This window comes from Gracilinanus agilis, chromosome 2 (genome assembly GCF_016433145.1).
Source record: "Gracilinanus agilis isolate LMUSP501 chromosome 2, AgileGrace, whole genome shotgun sequence".
NCBI lineage: Eukaryota > Metazoa > Chordata > Mammalia > Didelphimorphia > Didelphidae > Gracilinanus > Gracilinanus agilis.
Genome location: NC_058131.1, coordinates 160,110,895 through 160,128,768, shown reverse-complemented (window position 1 = coordinate 160,128,768; position 17,874 = coordinate 160,110,895).

The window sequence follows — 17,874 nt, the reverse complement described above, 5'->3', positions numbered from 1 at the left end:
ATCTATACGTTGATTTAAAAACAAAAGCAGTGAAATATATCCATTGTCCATTTGGGCTTTGTTAGAGCTAAACTGATGTGATACTCCACAGGAAGATTTTCCTAAATCCATTCCAGGAGGTTTGAAAACTTTTCAAAAAACATTTTCTTCTTAAGCTCTAATTTTAGCTTTTATTAAGACTCATTGAAAGCATATTTTAAAGTTGTATTTTGCTAGTTCCTCAAAGTTGTCATTTCATTTCAATTTTTACTGCCATTTAGATTGAGGCAATGTTTTGCTCTATAGAGCAGACAACTAATAAATTGAATTTCAAAATCAGTTTAGGAAGTATCAATATAGGAACTTCCTTTTGTGTCAAATAAACCTTAAATAGGGTAAACTTTCTTCTTCATTAAATTTAAGTGATATTTGTATACACTGTATTTCCTCATATCTCTTTTACTTATTTACCTCTTATTTTAAATAACCTCATGTGCTTTACTTTTTTTTTACTTTCAAGTTGAAGAATAGGTTGATAACTTTTTCTGCATTAAGTTTATAATCTACAGACATTTATTAAACAACTGTGGTTTTCTGTGTACTTGGTAGACCCTGGAGATTCTTCTTAAGGGTTAGGATTTGCACTGTTTGTTGACAGAACAACTCTGAGTAAGGAAACACCTTCTATTGATGTAGATCAGCAACTATTCTTTTAGTTTCTAGTTTGTATTGAAGGCACTGATAGGGGATCATACAACTCTTTTGTGTTTGTGTCAGAGGCAGTATTTGAATCCAAGTCTTCTCAGACTCTTGGGCCATTTCTTTCCTCCGCCATTTCTTTCCTCCGCACCTCAGTGTCTCATAGAGTGAGGCCCTAGAGATACAAAGATTAAAAAAGACAGCCCCTGCCCTGAAGGTTCTTATTTTCTTGATAAATACAATATTTATACATGTAAGCAAATAGAAATAATTTCAAGACATGGTAAGTATTATCAACAAGTAAATGAGAAAAAAGGTTTCAATCAGGAGGCATTTGAATCATACTGTCAGTATTGTAAAAATGAACAATTCTGAAAGACTTAAGAACTCTAACTGAATGATCAGTTGTGATTCCAAAGGACTAATAAAGAACACCATTGACCATCTCAGAAGATGGTATATACTGACTTGCAGATTAAGAAATGGATTTTGGAATGTGGCCAAGTTGGAATTTGTTTTGCTTGACTCTCCATTTATGATACAGGGCTGTTGTAGTTCTTTTTGGTAGGAGAGGGGGAAGGTGAAAGAGAAAAAAAATACTTTAAAATTTCAGCATGTGTGGAGTAAACAAAAGGAAGGCCAGAAAGAATCACAGACTGAAAGGACAGCTTTGAAAGTTGCATGTTGATTTTATTATATATTTAATAAAAGAGAAGCTAAGGGCAACCCCAGCTATGTGGTACAGTGTGGATCCCCTGGGTGTGGAATGAGGAAGACCTGAGTTCAAATCCAGCCTCAAATACTTCCTAATTGTGTGGTCCTGGGCATGTCATTTAACCTTGTTTGCCTCTGTTTCCTCATCTATAAAATGAGCTAAAGAAGGAAATGATAAACCACTCTAGCAAAAACTTAAAAATGGGATCATGAAGAGTTAGGCACAACTGAAATGGCTGAACAACAATAAAGGGGGAAAAAGAAAGCAATATGTAATAAAGGTCTTCAGTTTCATCAGCATATATTTTCTCTTCTTTGAAGCATCTGCAAGGTAGACATTTAGTATGATTTTATTATGTAATATATTTATAGCAGCAAAATGTAATTTTGTTATTTGACATTAGATAGTGGCATTAAAACAAAAAAAAAGAGTGTATTGCAAGGGCCTTACCTAACTTGCTTTTGGCATATAAGAGGTCTGGCACTTTTTTAAAAAAAGGCGAAAAACTTTGAGAACCATTGATGGTAAGTATTGGTGAGCCTAGAGGTCATCCTGGAAACTATTTGGGGATGGTAGTTATGGAAGATTGTCTAAATCTGATTTGCCTCTCTAAAACATGGTTAAGTTGACATTTACGTTTATTTTACATATCTGAGTTGGAAGGACCCTCTGAGGACAAGCAGAACAAGTACAATTCTTCCATGTCAGTACCTCAAAAAGCCAACCTATCATTTCCTCCCTAGTTCTTTTCTAATCTAAATTTCCCTATTCTGTCACCTGATACTCTTGGCATTGATTTCCCTCATCGTCTAGTGAAACCTTGCCATTTTACAAACTCTGATGAAGGCAAAGAAAAGTTTTATTAAGACCTAGAGACCCTAAAAGTGCCAAAAGAGGATCAGTTTGTAATTCTAGGTGTCTTTAAGACTGTCAGACATAACCAATAGTTCTTGGAAATAAAAAGTTAGAAACAGTAATGGTCACTTACTACTAAAGATTTGTGTATCTCAGGACCTTATTACCCACATTGTCTTCCACTTACCTCAAAGATAAAACTTCATGGATGCCCCACCACATCTAATACCGGTATTTAATAAGTAGACTGTGTCATTGCGAGAAGAGACAGACTAAAAATGAAAGTAAGGAAGGCTGTGTATGGCTCAGAGTGTGAATTGTTCATAGACTTATCTTCTGAGCTAATATTTGTGTTCAACAAAAGCAGAAGCCCTAAGGCAAAACAATTGAAAATGTAATATTAACAGATTAGAGCACTTCTCAGTGGGGAACAGTTGTGGAAGATGGGGCAAAATTTGTTTGCTGGGAGGTTATCTGTATTATATGTCAGCATGATGGCATGCTTGTACAAGTTATGGATAATGAATATTGCTTTCCCACTTTACCAATCATAAATGGAGTGAAGTAGGGTTATGATTGCTCCCATACTTTTTAGCATAATGTTTTCATCTATATTTTTGGCTTCTTCAATGATGATAAAAAAAAGTATCAAAGTCATCTACTGTACTGATGGTAAATCAATATAACTGAAAAAAGATATAAGCCAAGATTAAAGTGGAGGGACAGTTAGTGTATGACTTTATGTTCACAGATGATTGTGCTCTCCGTGCAGCCCAAGACTGAGATTTTTTTTTTTTAAACCCTTGTACTTCGGTGTATTGTCTCATAGGTGGAAGAGTGGTAAGGGTGGGCAATGGGGGTCAAGTGACTTGCCCAGGGTTACACAGCTGGGAAGTGGCTGAGACCGGGTTTGAACCTAGGACCTCCTGTCTCTAGGCCTGACTCTCACTCCACTGAGCTACCCAGCTGCCCCCTAAGACTGAGATTTTAGAGTATGGATCAGTTCTCTGCCACTTGTGCTAATTTTTGCCTAACAATTAACACCAAGAAAAGAGAGGTTCTCCACTAGCCAGCACCATACCATCCATATGTGGAGCCATCTGTTACAGCAAATGGAGAAATTTTGGATGCTGTGGATAAGTTCACTTACCTTGGGGAGTATACTTTACAGGATATACACATAGATGATAAGGTTGCTGCATGCATTGCCAGAGCTAGCTCAGTGTTTGTGAGGCTCCATTGGAAAGTATGGGAGAAAGAGGTATATTAGATTGCCTACCAAACTAAAGGTCTACAGAACCATTGTTGTATACCTGTGAAACTTGGACAGTCTACCAGTGCCATGCTAGGGAATTGAATCACTAGCATTTGAATTGTCTTAGGAAAATTTTGAAGGCCATCTAGCAAGATAAGGTACTGGACACTGAGGTCCTTTCTCTAGCTGACTTGCCAAGCATTCAAGAATGCAACTTCAATGGACTGGCTACATTATTTGAATGCCAAATACATCATTTGCTTAAAAAACTTGTAGAGAACTCCCAAGTGCTCACATGGAGGTTAGAAGAAACAATACAATGATGTTCTAAAGGTCTCTCTGAAGAACTTTGATGTTGATTGGGAAGCAGGGGAGACACTGGTACAGAACCATCCTGTATGGCATGACTATGTTGAAGACAGCACTGTGCTCCAAAAGCAAAGCAGAATTGCAGTAACTCAAGAAATATGAGAACAGCAAATTTAGAGACATCTCATCCTAATCTCCATCCCAAATATTCACACAGACTATGCCCAACTTGTGGTAGAACCTTCCCAGCTTGTATTGGGAAGAACAGCCACAGTAGGACCTTATACATTGACCCTGGTGTTGTGATGTCATTTTGGTCTTCTTCAAATATGATGGACAACAACTTGGCACTGATTTGCCATACCATCCTGGTTGCCCTGTGGCAACTTTCACCATTTTTGCCATGGACCTCTTTGGTAGCCTACATAGCTCTTTTCAGAGTGATGTTCTATAGAACTCACAATTAAAAGAAATGCTAAATTTTGCTTAGCAAAATATGATTTTTTTTCCTCATCTAATTTCCCATGCATCCTGAAATCTAACTGTGGACTCATTGAGGTATCTAAAGACCCCAGGTTAAAAACTTCTACTCCTGATTTCTCTTGGATCCCACCACAACACCTATGGGTTTAATTATCAGTCATACATGTGTAGTTAGAATTTTGTACCCTAGTACTAAGTTCCCCAGAATTCCTTTCCTCTGCATCCTCACATAACGTTTTTTATGTTTGGTTGTTAAAAAGTTTCTGTAACCACTCCCTCAGGGTCTTTTTTCCTGCTTAACAGGACTGGGAAAATGCTCTTTCTCTCACTTTACCTCCTTTTACTTTGAGTTATTATTAATAAATCTTATAAAATAATACTTGAAGTATTTGGATTTTTAATCTTACATACATGACTACCAGATCTCAATTTCAGTCTCTTCCTTGAGCTTCAATTCTATATTGCCAGTTGCCTTTTGAACATTTCAAAGTGGATGTCCCAAAGGCATCTCAAATTTAATATTTCTAAAACTGAACTAATTCTCTTTCTCTGTTATCCTCTCTGCTTCTGAACTTCCCTATTTTTATTTTTTACTTTTTTTTTAACCCTTACCTTCCGTCTTGGAGTGAATACTGTGTATTGGCTCCAAGGCAGAAGAGTGGTAAGGGTAGGCAATGGGGATCAAGTGACTTGCCCAGGGTCACACAGCTGAGAAGTGTCTGAGGCCAGATTTGAACCTAGGACCTCTCCCATCTCTAGGTCTGACTCATTCCACTGAGCTACCCAGCTGCCCCCTGGACTTCCCTATTTCTGTTGAAGGCACCTCCTCCACCTTTCAGTGTCTTGAGTTTATTCACATGCTACAGTTTTTTAGAACCACAGGTGAGAATTGGGTGAAAGGTAGATGAATAACCCTGAGAACGGCTTAGACAAGCCCTCTCTCCAGAAGTACTCTTCCTTGAACACTCCATAGGTCTCAGAAAACCATCTCAGCAGATAGGCTAAACCAATTTAAGGGTAACTGACAGTTTAACCTTGGGTGAATTAGGGGATTTGTATACCCTAAGCATTTGAAGACATGGCAGAATAGGTGGATGAGAACACTATTCCAACAGCTATAAAAGTGGCTGAAACAGTCATCACTGTGGGGTACTAAAAGTTGGTCAGACATAAAAGACGCCAAGGTCATCCACAGATCATTGCCAGTCATCCTGACATTTGTTTTGCCACTGGACTTCCATTAATTTGGAAGAGAAAATGAGGCTGGTGACTATAACTTTGCCTCACTTAAATTAATTCAAGTTCAAGTCAAGACATCCCTTCAAAATGAAAGACAGACAACAATCTTAGATTTGTGATCTTAACACAATTCTGGACTCTTCTCTCTCATATCCCATCAGTTGCCAAATCTTGATGTTTTTACCTTTCCTATATTTCTCAGGTTTGAGCTCACTCACATAATTAATGCAGTATTTAAGACTCTACCACCTCACACCTTGATTATTATAAAAAAGCTCTTAATTTTTCTTAAGCACAGATCTATCATGTAATTCCCCCGGCAACCAACTCTAGTAGCTTCTGTTGTCTCTAGGACCAAATATAAACTTTTCTATTTAGCTTTTAAAGACAGAAACAGCCTGGCTCCAACCTCTTTCAAGCCTTTCAAGACACTGCTCCCCCACCCACGTGTGGCAGTCTTCACAAACTCCATCTCCTGGAGCTGTACTTTTGCCATTGCTGTCCTGCATGCCTGCTAGACTCCTTGAAGTCCTTTTTATTAAAAAATGCTTATTTTCTGTCTTAGAATTGATATTGAGTATCAATTCCAAGGCAGAAAAGTGATAAGGGCTAGGCTATGAGGGTATTACAAGACTTGCCTAGGGTCACACAGCTAGGGAGTATCTGAGGTCAGATTTGAACCCAGGACTTCCCATTTTTAGGCCTGGTGTTCTGCTGTGCCACCTAGCTGCCCCTAGAACAAACCTTTTAGAGATAGAGTGCCAGGCCCCAGACCAGGTGCTGTGCCTGCACCCCACCCCCACCCCGAGACCTTGTGCCATGCCATTCCCCACTATCACATTCTGGGTACACCCTGCCCCCTCTTACCCCACACAGGGGAGGGAGAAAGAGCTCCCATTGAGGTACTGGGCAGAGGAATGTGAAAAATTGTCATCAGGCATGGTAGAGGGAGAGCAGGGGGGCCAAATGCCCACAGAGAGCACTTTGTGTGCCATCTTTGGCACCCATTCCATAGATTCACCATCACTACTCTAGAGTTTTTGGTTTGGGGTTGTTTTGTTTTGGCGGCGGCGGTGGTGGTTTTTGTTTTTGTTTTTGTGTGTGTTTTTGGTTTTTTTTTGTTGTTGTTGTTGTTTTTGCTTTAAGATGCAACTCTGGCATCGTAACCTGTCTAAACTTTTCCTGAGTCCCACAACTGCTAATGTCTGTCCTTGCGAAGTACCTTGTATTTAGTTACTTTGTTTATTTTTATGTTTGTGCAATATATAGTTACATGTGTACTTGTCTCCCCCATTAGGATATATGATTATTCCAGGTAGATTGTTTCATTCTTTGTACTTGTATCCCCAGTGCTTAACAGTGCCTGCCACATAATTAATGCTTAAACACTTTGGTGATTGATAAGAGTATTAAGTAGCATAGTCCCACTTAATAAGTTGCCTTAAAAGTTGACAACAAATCATTGAGGAATATTCTTCAATGGTTACTGTCCTTTCACCCAATTATAAATCCACTATCAGTCATATTACCTAGTCCATATCTGTCATTCCCCAGATCTAATGATCTATTAACCGCCCAAAAAGAGGGATACAGTTAGTCTAGCATAAGCGATTTTTTTTAACCCTTGCTTTTGTCTTAGTTACAACTTTATTATATCCAAAATTTTGGTATATATGTTGGATTATATTTGGATTATAATTACATATAGGTTATACCAGTGCTTTAATGAAATATGTATTTCCATATTTCTCATGCCATGCAGAAGACATATTATGAAGGAAATTAAAGTGGGAGATGGCATGATTTGATCCACAATCAAGACTGCAACAGCTCTTCTTTGGACTATGGATAGCATTTTTCATCATGAGTCTCTTAGAGATATCTTGGAAACTTGCTTTGCAAATAAATAATAGACCTTTACAGTTGGTCATCATACAATATCTCTGTTACTATACACTATACTATATCCATTCACTTCACTTTGTCAGTTCATATGTCTTTCCAGGTTTTTCTGAAATCCTTTTTGTCGTTTCTTATGGTACAATATGTATATCCATATACAGACCCAGTAGTGGTATTGCTGGGTCAAATGGATGTCCTTCTGTCATGGTCCTATATTTTTCTTCAGAATGGTTATAGCAATTCATAGTTCCACCAGCAATGTATTAAGTGTCCCAGTTTCCCCACATTCCCTTCAACATTTATCATTTCCTTTTTTTGGTAATGTTAGCTAATATGTTAGTACCTTAGAGTTATTTTAGTTTCCATTTCTCTAATTTATAGTGATTTGGAGCATTTTTTCCATATAACTAGATATTTTTAATTTCTTCCTCTGAGAACTGCCTGCTTAGTAATAACTTTTTTTTTTAACCCTTAACTTCTTTGTATTGGCTCATAGGTGGAAGAGGACTGGTAAGGGTGGGCAATGGGGGTCAAGTGACTTGCCCAGGGTCACACAGCTGGGAAGTGTCTTGAGGCCAGATTTGAACCTAGGACCCTCCTGTCTCTAGGCCTGACTCTCAATCCACTGAGCTACCCAGCTGCCCCCAGTAATACTCTTGTAGACGGAAAGGCCAAGGCTAGGCAAACTGGATTAAGTGATTTGCCTGGGGTTAAACAGGAAGGAAGTGTCAGTTAGATTTGAACCTCCAAGGCCTGACTCTCTCTCCATTGGGCCACCTGGCTGACATTCTTAATTTTTTTGTATGGATTTTTTTTCCAGTGAGCAAAAAAAATCTCTCCTTTCTATCCTCCACCCCTTGGCGGGAGGGGTGGGGTGGGCAGCACTGGGGGCCAATGCAATAAATATAAATGTTCAGGCAAAGTAAATTCCCACGTTGGCGCTATGCCCATTGTCAGTGTCCATCACTTCTGTCAGCAGCTGGGAATAAGGCTTCATCATCTGTCTCCTGGAGTCCAGGTTAGTTGAAGTTCTTTCAGAGGTGGGCACTTTAAATGTTTTTTATTGTATGAATTGTTCTTGTTCTTTCTGCTCCCTTTATTTTGTATCAGTTCATAGTTCATAGTCCAATGTTGCACTGAAACTGTTCTTTCATTATTTCTTAGTCACGCCGTATTTCTTAGAGGTATTTGCTTCTACAGACTGCAGTTCTTTGTTGCTACAAAAAAGCGACTATAAATATTTTTGTAGATATTAATCTTTTTCTTTAATCTCTTTAGAGTACAGGCCTAGTAGTGGTATCACTAGGTCAAAAGTAAGCACAGTTTAGCAACTTCTTAGATATAGTTTCAAATTGGCTTTCAGAACATCAGGACCAATTCTTAGTTCCACTAATAGTACATTAGGGAGGGAGAAAATGTGGATTTAAAATGTCCAAAAATTGTTTCTACACATAACTGAACAATTTTAATTGGAAAAAGAAAAAAAATGCATTATTTTCACACACAGACCCCTCCAAGAATTGTTCTCCTTTTTCCCCCTCAACTTAACTAATCAGGAGAAGTAAGGTATGAACCCCAAATGTCTTCAATTTGCATAATTGTGATTTTGGGAGTATTTTTTCATACAGCTATTGATAAGTTGGATTTCTTTCTTTAGAAAACTGCCTATTACCATCCTTTGACCATTTATTTTATCAGTTGGGAAATAGCACTTATTCTTAACTCTTAAGTTTAAATCTTGTAAATTAGACATTTACCAGAAAAATTTGTTATAAACTTTTTTCCCCCCATTTACTTGTTTTCCTTCTAATTTGGGCTGTATTTATGCAAAAGTATTTATGTAATCAAAAGTGTCTATTTTCCCTATCCTTTGCTTGGTTAAAACCTGTTCCCTTATCCGTAGGATGGATCCCTTTTTGATCCCATTTATTCCTGTTGTGTTTTTTAAGCCCTTTCTAATGCCCTTAGTAAATCTTTTTGTTCTCATCAACTTTAATAAACTGAACATTGGTACATCTAACATTATATTTACAGGATTATGCCCTAGTTTTGTATTCACCAATGCCTCCCTTCCCCCCATCCCCCCAACCTATTGGTTCTAAGGCAGAAGAATGATAAGGACTAGTCAAGGGTGGGTTAAGTATCTTGCCTAGGGTCACACAGCTAGAAAGTGTCTTAGGTCAGATTTGAACACCAGTGCCTTCTTGTTGAAGTTGTTAATGTTTGTGTCTTGAGAATTTCATTCTTGAGAGTGTACCATTCCACTTAGTTTGGTTTCCTTTGTAGAATTTTATTCTGCAGTCCTGCCTCCCTTCCCTGAACCCTTTTGTCTCTTAATGAATGCGTGTTTCATTTATTGGACTGGGTGGGGGAGGTGAACCTTTGCCCTAATGTCTTCAGTTTCTTGTGTAAATCTTCATAATATTTACCAATTTTAAAAAATGTCTAGTTTTATCTTTATTTTCTTTTTTAATAACAAATTTACACGTGTTTTCCAAAGTTATATGATTCTTGTTATCTTCCTCCCTTCTTCCTTCCTGGAGTCAACAAACAATTCAATCTGGGTTGTACACGTACAAAACATTTCCATATTATTAATTTTCGTAAGTGAATAATCTTATAAAACCAAAACCCCAAGTCATATACCCAAATAAAAAAGTAATAAATCTTATGTTTTCATCTGCATTTCTACTCCAGCATTTCTTTCTCTGGATCATTGTATTGCTGTTAGTAGTGCAAAGTCTATCACATTTGATCATCCCACAATATTTCAGTTACTGTGTGTAATGTTTTCCTGGTTCTGCTTATTTGGCTCTGCATCAGTTCATATGGATCTTTCCAGCTCTTTCTGAAATCATCCTGTTCAGCCATTCCTCAATTGAGGGACATCCCTTTAGTTTCCAGTTCTTTGTTGCCACATAAAGTGCAGCTATAAATAATTTTGTATAAATAGATCTTTTCCCATATTTTTTTTAAATCTCTGGGATACAGATCTAGTATTGCTTTTACCAGTGTTTTAAAACTTTTTCTTTTAACATTTATGCTCATGTAAATTATCGAATGGTTGTAGAAATCTGATTTGACAAGTTTTGGAAATCTCTCTGTGACATCTTGTATGAATGCCTGAGGAAGTAGCTCCCGTGTTATAAAGTCAAAATACAAAGTCGTCCCCTGCTATTTCTCTCTTCGTCCTCTGACTCTTGTTGGACAATATCTTTATCTGGCAGCACCTAATGATCCACATTATTATTTCTTGGAGGATAAGCAATAACTTTCTCCCAATAGAGTCTAGCTCTTTCCTTTTTAAGACTATCCCCATACCTGTTCATTAGTCTCAGTTTATATTGATCTTTCTTTTACCTCACATATTCTTTTATCATCTATTCCCTTTATAGACTTTTTTAGTCCTCAGTTTGACCTATAAGTTATGGTTTCCATGACACTGTTTTCTTTGGGTCTCCTGTTATCTACCTAAGCACTCTTTTTTGCTGTACTGGATTATCATCTTTCACCCACAAAATATTAGCATCCCTTAAGACTTCTATTCTGGCTCCTCTTCTCGCTACATATACTTTTTTTTTTTTAGAAAACTTAAATGTTTTGATCTGATTTCAGACTCCATCATTCTTTCTCTGAATGTGGATAGCATTTTTCATCATAAGTCCTTTGAAATACCTCAGATCACTGTATTGCTGAGAATAGTGGAGTCATTCACAATTGATCATCATTACAATATTGCTGTTACTGCACACACTCTTTTTGAGTTTGTCAGCTCCCACAGTTTAGTTATCTTTATTCAGACAACTCCTATATCTGTATATCTAGCTCTAATTTCTCTCATGAATTCTTTTTGTGTATTTGTGTACTTTTCTTCGCAAAAATTTGCCTTTTTCCTCTCTTGCCCTCATTGAGAAATAAAGAAAAACAAAACCCACACATATATATATGATGTCTCATTCTGTATTCTTGAGTTTTTTTACTTCTGGATCTCTCTTCTTCCTCTGAATTTTATTGGATGATATCTCTTATCTGGCAGCATCTGGTATTCTACATTATTATTATTTCATGGAGGATAAGCAATAACTTTTTTCCCAACGGGGTTCAGTGCTTTTCTTTTCGAAACTATCCCCGTATCTGTTCAGGAGGTGATATAGCATGTTTCATCGTTAGTCCTCTGGAATAATGGTGGTCACTACACTGATCAGAGTTCATAAGCATTTCAAAGCTTATTTGCCTTTATGATATTGTCACTGTATATAATATGTTCTCCTGTCTCTGCCTACTTCACTCTATCAGTTCATATATGTTTCCCCTAGTTTTTCTGAAACCACTCCCTTCATATTTCTTATAGCACATTTGTATTTTTGCACATTTATACACCATAACCTATCCAGCCATTCCCCCAATTGATGGGCATCCCCTCCCCTCAATTTCCAATTCTTTGACATTACAAAAATGCTCCTTCATTTTGATCTATCTTCCCTTTCATTTCCCCTTCTCTCTTTGCTCCTTTCCCTTCTGTTACCCTGTTGAGTGAAATGCATTTCTGTACCTGTGTGTGTGTGTGTGTGTGTGTGTGTGTGTACACATGTACACAATTCTATACTTTGACTAGTTTATAGGAGGGTGTGGTTTGAGTTAGTGAGTACCCCCTACTCTTCCCTCATTTTTATATATTTCTTTTGTGACCTTGACTATGAGATAATTTTCTCCAATCTTCCTCTTCTTTTTTTTCCCCTTGTGTATTCTCTTTCCCTATGTTTCCATTCTTTTTTCAAAATATAAAAGAACCACTCCTGGGCTCTATACTCACCCTCATCAGGAGGCTTCTCAATTCTTTACCTTCTGCCATCAGAGTAGTTACCATCTGCGTATCAGCTTTTTATGGTGGGAATCTTTTTTTGTTGTTATTGTTCATTAGTTTGTTCATTCTTTCAATCTATTTCCTGTTGTTATACATTACATTAGGGGTGAGCTTTACACATTTCTGGAATAGGCTGGTCTTGCCTTCTTTGTTGTGATATTGAGTAAGGATGCTTAAACTGGGAACCTACAAGATCCCAAATTGGTCTGATCCAAGACAAAAGTCTAATATCTAAGCTCTTCAAGTTCCTCCCTTGGTTTTGGATCCAACCACAAAGTCTCTGGACTTAGTTGGGAAACTGACTGTTCATAGTGACAGCTCAAGTTTCTCTTTGTTCTGAGATTCCTGCTCTTGTTATTCATCTGTGGACTTCAGAGTGGACTGGAAGCTGGAATTGAGATCCTACTCAGTTCCTAGGTCTGAGACACACAGCCATGACTGGCTTCTGAACTTGCTTTTTTACTAATTCCACAGTAGGTTCCCTCTTTGGTCCATCCTGAGTTAATGACCTGGAACTGAATAGTGAGCAACAGAGCCATTCTTTAGAATCTTATCTCTGGACTCTATACCCCTTTATGTGATGGCTCTGGGATCTTTTCTCCCTCTGGTGCACATCCTTCCCATATGTTAGAATGCTTTCCCTGTCCCTTCCTTGCTAGAGCCTGGCCTGTTGTTTGCAGAACTGCATCTCCCTATGCCTACCTAGTCTGGAAAAATGACTTTTTTTTTTTTTCCGTTTGGATTCTCCACCATATTGTGTCTGGTACGTTTTCATTTTTGTTTTAGATCCATTTGTAGAAGCAATTGAGAGGTAGGGAAGAATTAACTGTAGTGTATTTCTCTTACCTGATCTGCCCTCTTGATGCTACTCTTTCAAGAATGCTATTCTTGTCCATCATTGTCAACAGTCTGCTGTACACCTGTACCTTGAAGTCCTATCAGTATCTCAAATTCACATGTCCAAACTAGAATTCATATTCTACCTCAAATTCATCTCCCATTTAGATCTCCTTACTTCTATTTACCTCTCGTCTCCCAGGTTGATATCCCTAGAGTCTTTCTTACCTCTTATCACTCATGACAGCCCCATATATCAAATCACCTCCTGAGTTCACAATCTTTCTCAATTTAGTCTTTTCTGGGAACATCTCTACCACTTTTTCACTTCTCACTTGAACTATTTTAATGGTCTCTTCTGTTTCCAGGCTCTTTTTCATTCATTCTCCATATTGCTGGTGCTTCTATTTCTATTTCCTGTCTGTATCTTGTATGTACATGGTTATTTGCATGTTGTCTCTCCCATGAGAATGTGAGCTCCTTTAATCGGGCTTGTTGTTTTTTTTTTTTCTTTACCCTTTCTTTGTATCCTAGTGGTTCAACATAGTGCCTGGAATATAGTAAGCACATTTAACTTAGCTTGTTAACCAATTGCCTTTTAAACCATAAAGAAAGATCTGAGGTTTCATTGGAAGGGGGACTCTAGATGAGAGAGTTCTTTCAACCACTTGTACCTTCTCTGCAACTCAGAGACCCAAAGAGTTACCCAGAACATGGAGAGGCTAAATAACTTGTCTAGGTTTGCCCACTTCTTGGTTGTTAGAAGTAGAACTTGGATGGGTCTTCAAACCCACTACCTCATGCTTGGTCAAAAACCTGAAAGCTCTTTATAAATGCCAGTTATTATTCTCCCAGTTTTACAATTCTTTTTTTTATTTTTAACCATCCCATCAGTTAATACTAATCAATACCCACACTAAGGTGTTTTTATTTTTAAGTCAGTACTAATTATCAGTTTCAAGGCAGAAGAGCATTATGGGCTAGGGAATTGGGATCAAGTGACTTGCCTAGAGTCATAGCTAAGAAGTATCTGAGATGGAATTTAAACTCAGATATTACAAAGTCCTTCTTAAGAAAGGAAATTCTCATGCATGTTAACCAAATTTGACAAGTATAATACAATCCAAAGTAAAGTCAAGAGGGACTAGAATTTGATCTGTGAAAATCTACTGTTGATTTAGCAATTTAACAACACTTTTTTAAAAAGGTGTTTGGTCATTTCAGCCTTTAATTTTTTCACCCACTGTTGGTCTCCCTGAAAAGGGACTAAGCCCATATCCCAATGATATTAATTTGATAGAGATGAGAAAATATATAATTAAGTTAATAAATCAGTAAATAATTTGTGGCCTCATTAATTTGGGTGTTTGACTTATGGAACAACTTGTTTGTTTTTGGCTCTTTACACCATACCCATAATGCACAAGTCACATACATGTTTATTAACCTTAGAATTTGAATAGGTGTTAAATATAGAAATTTGCAGTTTCATGTGTTAGCCAGTTTGTTGCTCTTATCTATTGCTTGCCAGACTCCTACTTTGCATTATCACTTGTTGAAAGTGCCTAATTTTTGTCTTAGTTAGTTGATGGCTTGTAGACATCCCCCAGAAGCGAAGCAAAGCAAAATAAGGTCTTGCTATTTTTATTCTCAGCTATCCCTAAGTGATTCCTAAAAATCTTACTTTACTGACTACTGATATTGGTTTTTCCTATTCTATTCTGTCATGGTTCTAAGACCATAAATTAGTGGAAGATAGTGAGTTTTGTGGAAGATTATTGTTGAAAAAAAAATAATTTATAAAGTGTTTTGGTCTAAAAGAAGAAAACTAGTCATGAGGACTCTTTAAAAATATAAAAAGTATGTCAGCTAATTAAATTAATTGATTCCCATTATGTGTTTTCAAGTTTGTCACTTTCTCTGGCCTGTTACTTGACTTTCAAATTAAGGAACCAACTAAGCAACTCTTAATTCTCTTCTCAAGTCTAATTTTTTTAATTCTAAGTACAATGGTTGGGTTAAGTTAACGAAATTTTGAAATAATTGTGGTTTTCTTGTTATTTGAGTTAATGAATGTGTAGTTGACACATCAGTTGGTATCTTCATGTGTTCATTGTTTCTAAGTACTTAAAAGTAGTTTGTTTTCAAGTTGGTTAAACTTAACCACTTATCGACTAGTTTTGCTTAGGAAAAACTTGTGGATCCCAAGATTTTCAATCTTAACCAAATAAATTACAAATAAATTACTAATCAGTGATTTTCATGCAGAGCAGAAATGGCTTGGTTTTCAGCATCATCTTTTAAATGGCATCTAAGAAAAAGAAATATTTACAAATACGTAAATTCTTATCTATTTTAAAACTAGAATTTCACTATAGTAAGCCTAAATATTGCTTCTGATAGTTTCAGGTGGTTCAACTTAAAAGATTTGAGGTTGGTTTTTTGGTTTTGTTTTTTACAAATATATTAAATGTAGTATTTTGTCTAAAAATCATTTCTGGGTGGCACTTAGGTGGTTTAGTGGATTGAGAGCTAGGCCTAAAGATGGAAGATCTTGGTCTCAAATCTGCCCTCAGATACTTCTATAACCTTGAGCAAATCATTTAACCCCCATTGCCCAGCCTCCTGCCTTGGAACAAATACAGTATTGATACTAAGACAAGGTTAAGGCTTTTTTAAAAAACCAAATTTTTCTATTTCACTACTACATGTTGTTAAATACAGTCTCATCCAATACAAAATTTGATGACTAGTTGGAAAACAAAAGATTTCATTTGATTTTTTAGCTGCCTAGTAAAACTATGTAATATTAGATTACTTTTTAAAAAGCAACAGTATACTTTTAAAAACAGGTTATAAAGTAGTGTTCCCATATTTCTGAACCTAAAAGATGTTAAAGTTCAGTTTGTAGTGTAATTATTTTTTCATCTAAACCAAATTTAATTACTGTTTAGGCAGCATTACATGCTAAAGTCTGTAGTTTCAACAGGTCACACACCTTATATTAAAGATTAGAATAACTGTGGCCTATATTCTTTCCACCCAGGCTTAAGAAACTTGATAACTTGGTGGTACAATCAAATCTGAAAGGGGAAAAAAAAGGTAAATTTACTATCTCAACTGTAATACATTTTAGTTACTGTTTTGAATGTCATTCCTCTATTTATTGTTGGTGAGACCAAAGTGGTTCTGGAATTTGGATTTAGGTGTATTGAGCTCCTTGTATGTAAGAGTACTACTTTGCTAGTTAGAAGTTCTCCTTCTGGTGTTATAAAGAAGTGTAATCTGTCAAGGATGTGGTTCATGCCAGAATGACCAGGTGAAAATTCGGAATAGTTGGAATTGTCTTTTGAACAGTTTTCTGAGACATTTTCTGTGACTTTACTGAAACCTCTAAAGAAATATACCTTGTAGATATAAAATGATTATATAGCCCAGCCGGAAAAGAGTCAGGTAAATTATTTGCTACTCATCTAGGCCTGAAACAGGAATTATGGTTTGATATTAAAATAATTTAGTCTGAAGGCAAGTTGGAGAAATTTTAGTTTACTTAGGATATTCACAGGTAAGTTGTTAGGGTGGGAGTAGGTTTTTTTTTTTTTAATCTCTATATAGCAGGGGTTCTTAATCTATAGCTAGGGTCCTTTAAAAAATTTAATAACAGTATTTCAGTATAATTGATTTTCTTTTAGTCATGTGCTTTTTATTTTGTCTTTATTGTTTTGCATATTTAATATTCCAAAAAGGGATCCATAAGTTTCACCAGAAGGGGTCCATGGACATACAGCTTAATAGCCCCTGCTTTACAGATCAATTTCAGATGAACAGACTTAAAAATTATGAACTCTTACTATAAAACTGCTACACTAAGTTTGTTTGAAGCCTGAATTGGGAGCTTCTAAAGACTAGGAAATAGAGCTGTATCTTCAAGCTCTTTGCATAAATGGTGAAGTTGACTTTATTTTTTAAAAACTTGTATTGTTGCCTGAGTCTAGAACTCATTACCAGACTTTACCCTGCAGTGTTTTGTTAACTGGGTTTTTTAAAACTTAGCATTAACTTGAATGTAGGTTTGTAACAGTATGAAACTACTAACAGATGCTTAGCCACAATCATGTCAACAATGTAGGTGTAATAAACATAAATGAGATACATTTGCAGATGTACTCATTGTATCTCAAAGAACATGACTGAGTGAATGACTTAAAGGATGTTTAGGAGTATAACTTTATTCATATATTTATTCATTCTTAGTACTACTGAAATTTTAAAGATTAATTTTTAGTTAGGATAAGCTTCTGTGGAAATGTTTTAATTATTGTAAATCATCATGTGAAGCTAAAAATTTTCATATCTGAAATAATATTTTGTAGTGGAGATTTATTTAATCTCTTATTTGAGGCAACATAAAAAATGCATTTGAGACTGTATAGGAAAAGTTTTGCTTTTAGACCATGTGCTTGATGACAGATTATTGTTGTCCTCCACTTTTCCTTGCTTTGAATTGAAAAAGATAATAGGGCTCCTGGAAAGTCAGAGGAACAAATTAAATAAGTCTAATGAAAATCCCAAAGTGTGCGCATCTCCCAAGTGAAACAGTTAATTCTTATATGCTGTAATATCTACCTTGTTCATTTCCTTCAGGTTGATATTTGAGCTTCATTAAACAGGTGGAGTAAAATAGGAAGTAGTTTTCATGGCCTGCAGGGTTTACTGCTTAGTAGAAAAGCTTTGATT